The sequence below is a fragment of the Lagenorhynchus albirostris genome, chromosome 9 (assembly GCF_949774975.1).
Source record: "Lagenorhynchus albirostris chromosome 9, mLagAlb1.1, whole genome shotgun sequence".
In the NCBI taxonomy this organism is placed as follows: domain Eukaryota; kingdom Metazoa; phylum Chordata; class Mammalia; order Artiodactyla; family Delphinidae; genus Lagenorhynchus; species Lagenorhynchus albirostris.
The window spans coordinates 54,071,131-54,080,488 of record NC_083103.1 but is presented as its reverse complement, the minus strand read 5'-3'; the positions used below and the strand labels follow the sequence as shown (position 1 = coordinate 54,080,488).

Sequence of the window (9,358 nt, the reverse complement as noted above, 5' to 3'; positions counted from 1 at the left end):
GGTACAAGAGAAGAAGAATTTTTAAAGTGTTACTACATTTGTTATTTACTTTCTGTTTAATATAACAAGCAATACACATTCATTATGAAAAAATTAACAATATAGATAAGGGAAAGTTTTATTATGAAATACATGATATATAAAATAATATATCACTTATATATAAAGTATCAAGAATAATAATGAAGTGAATCTTGATATAGCCACCACCCAGCTTAAGGGATAGAACTTGATTCCTTAAGCCCTTGTGTGTCCTCCAATCTCATCACTTTCCTCCTTCCAGAAGCAACCACCTTCCTGAATTTTGTTTTTATCATTCCTTTACTTTTCTATATACTTTTATCACATGAATGTATCCCTGAGCATAAATTTTGTATGTTTTTGAATTTTATAAAAGTGAACTCATATAATAAATATTCTTCCGAGATTTGCTTTTTTAAGCTCCACATTATTCTTTTAAGAGTCATCCATGTTATGCCATAAATCTGTAGTTTCTTCATTTTTAGTCTTTTATAATAAGTCTTCTGGGGAATTCCCTGGTGGTCCAGTGGTTAGGACACTGTGCTTTTACTGCTGTGGGCCAGGGTTCGATCCCTGGTCGGGGAATTAAGATCCCGCAAGCAGTGTGGCCAAAAAAAAAAAAAATTTTAATTAAAAATAAAAAAAGTCTTCTCTTGTATGACAGCCACAGTGGATTTATCCATTTTTCTGAGATGGATATAAGTTGTTTCCCATTTTCGCTATTATAACCAATTCTACCCTGAACCTTCATTTTTACAAATCTGATAGACGTGTGCAAATTTTAACATGTTACCTGTGAATGGAAGTGTCTTTGCATCTTCAAATTTATTAGATAACACCAAATAGTTTTCTAAAGTGGTTGTACCAATTTACATTTCTACAATAAAATTATGTTTCATAATATAAAATGTATTTATACAAATAAAAATATAATCCACAATTTAAAAAATGTATATATAAAGAATCACTTGAAATTTCATCACTTGGTAGTAACCACTGATAATACTGATATTTTGGTATATAACTGGTCAAACATTTTTCTGTGTGTGTGTATGTTTTTTTGTTTGTTTTGCGGTACGCGGGCCTCTCACTGTTGTGGCCTCTCCTGTTGCAGAGCACAGGCTCTGGACACGCAGGCTCAGTGGCCATGGCTCACGGGCCCAGCTGCTCCGCGGCATGTGGGATCTTCCCAGACCAGGGCACGAACCCGTGTCCCCTGCATCGGCAGGTGGACTCTCAACCACTGCGCCACCAGGGGAGCCCATGTGTGTATGTTTTCTTAAGCCATAGACATGTATTGTTTTGTTAAAATAGAATAAAATAATACAGATCATTTTGGAGCTTCCTGTTGTCACTTACAGTACATGATAAGCATTAAAGAATAAATGTTTTATGCACCTGCCGATGCTTTTGTTTCCAGAAACATCATTAGTGTGATCATCACTCCCAATCCCAAACTTTGAGACTTAACTGCCACTTCTATGGCTGGACCCCAAGCCCCACTATTCAGGCAGAGTTAATGCTTCCCTCCCCTTGCTTTCTAGGTCCCTGTGCATTTCCCACACTTGGCTTCATTGCCTGCTGACTAGTTTGTACCCACAAGGCAGCTATGAGTTCCTGGAGAGAAAGGAGCTCCTATATTCAATTTATGTTCCCAGTGCCCAGAACTGGGTCTAGCATGTGAGCAAATCTGAAGATATTTTTCAGATTAAGTGACAAATCCACTTTTATGAAGCAACCTGAATAGCATTAAGGGTATTGGCTTTGGAAAGTGGCAAACATGACCTTGTATCCCAAACTCACCTCTTAATAAGCTGTAATTTAACCTCTCTAAGGTTTCCCCATCTATAAAATGGCGAAGCAGTAGTACCCACTTCATGTTTAGATTAAATTCAAAAAATAATTGCTAAATACAGTACCTGGAAATGGAATGAGATCAGTACATCTGAGGGTATCGTGGTATTATTACTCTGAAGGGAGGAGAAAGCGTCCTTGGTGAAGCACAGGGAATCATACTGTCCACTAGGCACAGGGAAGATACTGGGGAACATTTGGGCCTGATTTTCCCATAAGACCTGTTTCTAAACTAAGATGAAACTTGGATTACAGAAAACAAAAAGCCAATTTCACATTCCTTGAGGTAGCTAAACTTCCTTGGCCCCTAGTCTCCCTGTTATTTCCTCTCACAGTCTGTCCCCCACTCCCATACTCTAGCCACAGCCATCTGCTGCCAGTGTCTCTGGCACTATTCTAGACAATAGAAGAGGACAAAATAGACACATTTCAAGCATAGAAATGAGGTGTAACTAACAATTATAATAGTTAACACTTATGTAATGTTTACTCTGTTCCTGACCCTGTTCTAAGTACTTTTCAACATTACCTTCTACGATCTTTCTAACAACCCCATGAATGCGGGCTACCTTTAGCTCTCATTTACCAGTAATGAAACTGACATGGTGAGGTTTCACCCAAGAGCACCCAGCTAATAGTGGCTGAGCAGAGGCTGGAATCTAGGCACTCTGGTGCCAGTGGCCATGTTCTTAAGTACTGTGCCAGGCTGGTCCTGCAGGAGCTCAGAAGAGGGGCTGTGCAGGACAGAGAGGACTGTGGACAACACTGGATTTGAACTTTCTCAACTCCTGGAACGTAGCAAATGAGGCTTGAGAGTTCTGCAGGGACGATTCCCTTAGGGACCTAGAGGGTTTTAAGGAAGAGATCGACCTGGGTAAATGTGCAGAGGGGAGGATGGATTGATTGAATTCGGAAAGACTGAAGACATGGAGGCTCCTAAAGAGACTTGCAGTGATTTGGTTAGTATCAGGAGTGACAGAGAGGAGAGGACACATTTACAGATGTTTAGGGGATAGAATCAACAGGAGTTGGAGAGAGACTGGGGCTGGGGGGCAGAGGGACTGAGGGAGAAGTAGGAAGTGGACTGCTCCTGGATTTCCAGCTACTCCTGGCTGCTGGAAGACCAGCAAATGAATCTGGCTGCAATGAGTATGTGTGGGTAGGCAGTTAGTGCAGGAGATGGAGAAAGCATTATTGGGCAAGAAAACAGCCTGCAAGGGCTTGAAAGGGCAAGAGGAATGTGGGCAGAATGAGACATTCAGGGTGGCTGCCCATGTGTGCAGAGATGGGGGAGTGGTGGAGGCAATTATCAGGGATGGAGGATGGAAAGATTGAGGCTTAATATGCTGTAATAAGGCATTTGGGCTTTATCCTAGAGACCACAAAAGTGTTCAAGAGAGGGAATAACATGTTTCCATGTGTTAGCGAGAATAGATTTCTGGCCTGGAGATTTTTTTTGTTGGGGGCAAGGTGGGGAGAAGTGAGGAATCAGGAAAATTAGCCTGATTGGCTTCTTAATCAATTAGGACGCTGTGACAAATAATCTTGACAAAAGATAGGTTCGACACAGGTCCTGGGCCAGCAGCCCTCGCACCAACCTTCCCAGAAGGAACTCCAGGGGTACTTGCTCCAGGAAAAACAGAGGACAGCTGAGGTTTACCAAGTCAGCTCCCGAGCCCCAGACATGCCACACCCTGGGAAGTAAGTCACCACACTTGTGACCAGAGTCATCAGCCCTTGCTTAAGCACCTGGAAAGTTGTTACAAAATAAATTTCAGGGGGGTTGAGTATGAATTGAATAGCCCTAAATGGATTGTTTTGTTTTGAATGAGGTTATGGAAACATCAACAACAAAAAAGTAACCTAAAGACACTTGCCCTGTGAACAGGAATTCCGCCTTTCAACATTGCCCACAAACTGAGCCCTCTCTGTCCTTTAACCCATAAGAATCTCTTACTTTTGTGCGTTTTGGGTGCCTGGTTTTCTTGTATCGACCCAAACACTGTCAGTTACCATCTAGATGCTGACCTAAATCGTTATCTCTAACCCAGATCGGTCTCCAGAGCTTTCGCCCTTGAATCAATTAAGATCATGTTTTGTGCAGGTGACAGAAAACCAGTCCCCATGGCTTAACTAAATTAGGGTTTATTTTTCTCAGATGGTAAACAGCCCAGGGCCATATAACAGCTCCATAATGTCCAAATCCTTCTGTCTCCCTCCTCTACCTTCCTTAGCATAAGCCTTCATCCTCAAAGTTACAAAATGGTTGTATCTTGTCCAAGCATCGCAACCCTGTTGAGGCAGGAAGCGGGAAGGACAGGGTGAAGGGCAAATGCCACCTGGGCCTGTACGTTGTTATCAGGAAAACAATAGCTTTTCCAGAACCTCCGCTGGAGGATGTCCACTTAGAGCTTATTGGTCAGAACTGGATCTCATAACCAACCACAGAGAGTCTGGGAAGACTGGCAAGAGAGTCTAGGAGGGTGAATGTTTTAATTGGGCACTTCACTGTCCCAAACAAAGCTGGCTTCTGTTAGGAGAGAAGAAGGGGGAGAGGATAGTGAGTGAGTAACTAGCAGGATTTCCACCTATCTTCTGGACGGCTCTACTTGGGTATTTCATAAGGATCTCAAATTCAGTATGTCCTACAGTGATCTTGTCATTTTCCCTCCACACTGGTTTCTCTTCCAGTGTTTTTTTTAAACTATGATGAAATTCACAACCATTGACCCAGTTTGCTAAAGAAAGTCTTAACTCCTTCCTATCCCCATCCAGCCGTATCCAATCAGTTATCACCCGTATGGATTCTCGTATCTGTCCACTTCCCACCTTCTCTCCCTGCCATTGTCTCAGTCCTAGTCAGTAGTGCCTGTTCCCTTCCTGATTGCCCTGAGGAAATTCTTGCCCTATTCCAGTCCTGCAGCCTATTCTTTACATTGTGTCTACCACAGGGTTCTTTCTTTTTTTTCTTTTTTAATATTTATTTATTCATTTGGCTGCACTGGGTCTTTGTTGCGGCACTCGGGATCTTCGTTGCTGCGTGCAGGATCTTCGTTGCTGCCTGCGGGATCTTCCTTTCAGTGTTCGGGATCTTTTAGTTGCAGCATGCGGGCTTTTAGTTGTGGCATGCGGGATCTAGTTCCCTGACCAGGGATCGAACCTGGGCCCCCTGCATTGGGAGCGCAGTCTTAACCACTGGACCACCAGGGCAGTCCCCACAGGGTTCTTTCTTAAATTCAAAACTATCGATGCCCTCTCCCCCAAAAAATAAATTTCCCACTCCCTGTAGGGTAGTCCAAACTCACTGACATGACCAGCAAGGCTCTGTGACCTTTGTGACTTTTCTGCCCACTTCTGCAGCCTCATTGCTTCATTCTGCACTCCAGTCACACTAAAATACTTTAAAATTCTCTTCTCTAAAAGAGCCACTTCTCTCATTTTCCCTTCAGCTTGAATCTACCCTTTCCTTTCTGCCCCCTTGGCTTTTTCTTATCTGACAGGTCTCAGCTTAGACCGGACTTCCTCCAGAAACTCTTCCAGGACCTGCCTTTGTAACTCTTATCATTCTGTATTGTAGCCATCTGTTTACTTGTCTTCCTCACCAGCAAGATCAGTGACTCTCAAACTTATGTGAATGTCAGAATCTCTGCTCATAATGTTTCTCCAGAAACCTACAGAATCAGAATCTCTGGGGAGGGGGGAGTTGGGAATCTGCATGTTGAACAGGCAGCCAGGGTCATTGACAGGCAGATGGTCCAGGAACCAGGTCTTGAGAAACACTGAACCAGACTCCAGGCAACCTCAAGGAAAGTGTTTTGGTCCCTAGTGCATCCATAATGCCTAGCACGGAGCCAGGCACAAAGTGGGTCATCTAACTCCAACATTTTCTCCTTCCTCCTCTCTACACTGCCTCGTCAACACAATAATAATGATCACTATTTATAGGGTAGCACAAACCGCTGTCAGGCAAATGAATGAATTATTCTCCTTCAGTGATTCTCCGTTGTCTGCAGTTTCAAAGTCCAAACTCTCTGACAAACCTGAGATTTGAATCCAGCAGTACCTCTTACTGTCTCTGTGACTGAGCAATTTGCTTGAACTATATACACCTTGGCTCCCTCACCTGAAAAACTATGCTAATACTTATACCAACCTCATATGGTTGCTATTACAAGTAATTGAGACAATGAGCTTCAAGCACTTAGGACGAGGCCTGACACATAGCAAGAACTCAATACAAATTTGCCATTTATTATTATTATTATTATTACTACTACTATTACTCCTCTTACTACTACTATTTTTGGAGTACCTACCAAATTTTAGCCAGGCATTTGAGTATGCATTTTTATATGCATTATTTTCTTTAATCCTCCTACTCATCATAGCAATGTAAGTATCATTATCCCCATTTTACAGATAAGAAAACCCAGGCTTAGAGAGGCAAAATAATTCATACTGGGTATAACTGAAAGCAAAGAGAAGAGATGCAATTTGAACTTGGTTTAAAAAGAAACTTTTTAAAGCTTTATTAAAGTAAATCAAGTTTGGCAACCACATAGAACAATATGAACTTTTATACATTGCTGGTAGGAATGTAAAATGATTTATGATCACTGGGGAGCGCTGTCTGGCAAAGGTGAAGCTGTGCGTACACCATGATTCAGCAAGTACACTCCTAGAAATATGTCCTAAAAAATTATCACACCTGTGTATTTGGAGGCAAGTCCAAGAATGTTCACTGTGTGATTATCTATTGAACAGAGGGATGTTTAAATGAACTGGAGTGTAATCACAAAATGAAATATTATACAGCAGTTATCTTGAATGAATCTCAAAAATATTGAGGGGGGATGAAAGGAAATTCAGGAATAGTTACAGGAGAATACCGTTTACATAAAGATTAAAACATGCCGTCTATTTTTGTGGATAAATACGTATGTACTAGAAACATAAAAACACACATTGAGTTGATAAATTGATAAACCCCAAATTCAAGATGGCAACGACCTACAGGGAGAGAAGGAAACGCAATTAGGGAGGGTTACACAGAGACATTCAGCTGTATATTTAATGCTTCATTGCCTAAAGAACAAAACAGCTGAAGCAAATATAGGAAAATACTAAGATGTGACTAAGCTGGGTAATGAGTACATAGAGACTGGTTATATTATTCTATTTTTGTGTACGTCTTATTTCCTAATTTTTAAAAGGTTTCATTAAGAACACGGAGAATAGACGCTGTGGGGTCCAGAAATGTCCTAAATCTCCCCTTGGGCCACTCCACCACCATCCCTGACGGTGGTCGCCTCCGCAAGCCTCCTGGCTGCCTGGGGGCCTCATTGTCAAAATGACTGACCTGCGCCATGGGCGCCCGCAGGTCTGAAGTCTAGCAAGCTCTGGGCACTCGCGTAACCTAGTCTGCAACTCTCCCCGGCGGGGACGCCCGCCCGCCGGTGCCACCGAGTTTAGTGCCAGAGGGGAACCAAAGTTACCCTCCAGGAGCAGATCCCAGCCATGAACCTCCGCAGCTCGATCACTACTCCACTCAACTCTAGCCACGCCAGTGAGCTTGAAGTGGAAAGACCAGCGGACACCAGCCCTGACCCGGCCCGGACCCACCCTCGGGCCCGCCTTCCGGCCCGGGCCCCGCCCCTGGCCTCTCGGTTCCCTGAGCCAGCAGCACAGGGCCCAGCATGCCCTGCGGTGAGCCCGCTGTCCCTGCCTCCCGCTGTGACAGGATGCTGCAAACTCCCGTTCAAAATTCATCTCAGCATTCTCACATATAAAGGGGCTTGGAAGCCACCTGAACTGCATCAGTACCATTAGATCTATATTCATAGACATGAAAAGTAATGTCATAAGATAGTATTATGAGAAAAAAAGCAGGTTACAAAAAACGGCATGTGTAAATATCCCATTTTTTAGCGTGTGCCTAGCGAAAAGGGCAGATGTGAGTATCTGTGTGAAGTGGGGTTAGGAATGATTTTTATTACTAGCTGTATTTTCAAAATGTTCTACTATGTTTTAATTGGTTTAAAAAAACTGGTGTAGGGGAGGAAAAATAATTTTCCTTCTACCCTTCTAGGTTCTTGGCTGAGACGTCCCACCCCCATAATAAAAAGGCGGATTAATAGAAGAAAAACAAATTTCTGCAAATATATGAGACTCAAAGGCAACCGGGCAATTGAGGTTTATCTACCATCCTGAGCTAAGGAAAGGGATAGGAGTCTGGGTCTTCAAAGAGGGGGAAGCAATTCACAGAAAGGTGAGAAGAGCAGATGTTTGCGCTGCCACGCGGATATGTCTCTCAGATGAAATACTTGTCTCTGGTAACAGCTGTCTTCTTGGTTCAGGCCACCACTCTAAATTGTTTTAGGCCGTTAAGGGAGAGGTAAAAAGCTTTTCCTAAGTGCTGGGTCTTGACTGCCTTCAGCTCAAAATAACCCACATGCCAAAGTGGCACGTTTGGGGGTGGCATACCCCCCCCGCCTCCCTCCCCGCCTCCCGTCATTAGGTTAAAAGAAAAGTAACTACACAGTTCAAAAATTCACCAAGTACAAAAAAGTACTCAAAAAGTAAGTCTTCCTCTCACCCCAGTTCCTTACCCCTCCTCCCCAGAGTAGGGCTTTATATTCTGAACCAATTTTCATAATCAGAAACAAAGGGCTATCTGCAACGAATGAGGTGTTTGTTTCTGGGTTTCTATCTCGCATTAAGAGACTGGGGAGATTTCTATGGCAGGGAAAGAACTCTGAGCTTTGGAATCGGACAGGGTTTTGAACCATAGTTCTGCAACTAGTGCAGTCTTGAACAGGTTACCAAGCCTTTCTAATCCTCAGTTTTCTCATCTTTGAAATGGAGTAGCCACCCATCCCAATATTTTAGTAAGATTAGATGAGATCATGTGTATAATGCACATAGTGCTATTGCACACATTATAAATGCCCAGTAACTGGCAGCCTCAGTCATTATAGTAGTTATTTCTGATGTGCGGTACATGAGCCGGCACACAGTTAAGTCTCCAGAAATGGACTGATAGACCAACCATCTGTGTGGAAGGGGATAATTTCTTTTCTTTCCTTTTTCTTAATTTTCTCCTTTAAATTTGTCCTGCGTCTGGCATGTAGTACAAGTTTTATTTATTTATTTATTTTTATTTTTGGCTGTCTTGGGTCTTCGTTTCTGTGCGAGGGCTTTCTCTAGTTGCGGCGAGCGGGGGCCACTCTTCACCGCGGTGCGCGGGCCTCTCACTGTCGCGGCCTCTCTTGTCACAGAGCACAAGCTCCAGACGCGCAGGCTCAGTAGTTGTGGCTCACGGGCCCAGTTGCTCCGCGGCATATGGGATCCTCCCAGACCAGGGCTCAAACCCGTGTCCCCTGCACTGGCAGGCAGATTCTCAACCACTGCGCCACCTGGGAAGCCCAGGGGATAATTTCTGAGATGAAAAGCAGCTACAAAAAAATCCCCTGAAGGTGATGTG

General features: G+C 43.4%; 1 long non-coding RNA gene and 1 other non-coding gene across 2 annotated transcripts; one reads left to right on the top strand and one right to left on the bottom strand.

Moving 5' to 3' along the window:
* The first annotated feature begins 533 nt into the window (after window positions 1-533).
* TRNAK-UUU (transfer RNA lysine (anticodon UUU)) lies at window positions 534-606 on the top strand. Its single transcript has one exon. It is a non-coding gene; the product is annotated as a tRNA-Lys (tRNA).
* Window positions 607-6,374: 5,768 nt separating this feature from the next.
* On the bottom strand, window positions 6,375-7,482 carry LOC132525313 (uncharacterized). The gene is made up of 2 exons (XR_009542218.1): window positions 7,371-7,482; window positions 6,375-6,885 (listed from the first exon to the last, which is right to left on the bottom strand). It is a non-coding gene; the product is annotated as an uncharacterized LOC132525313 (long non-coding RNA).
* Between the last annotated feature and the right edge of the window lie 1,876 nt (window positions 7,483-9,358).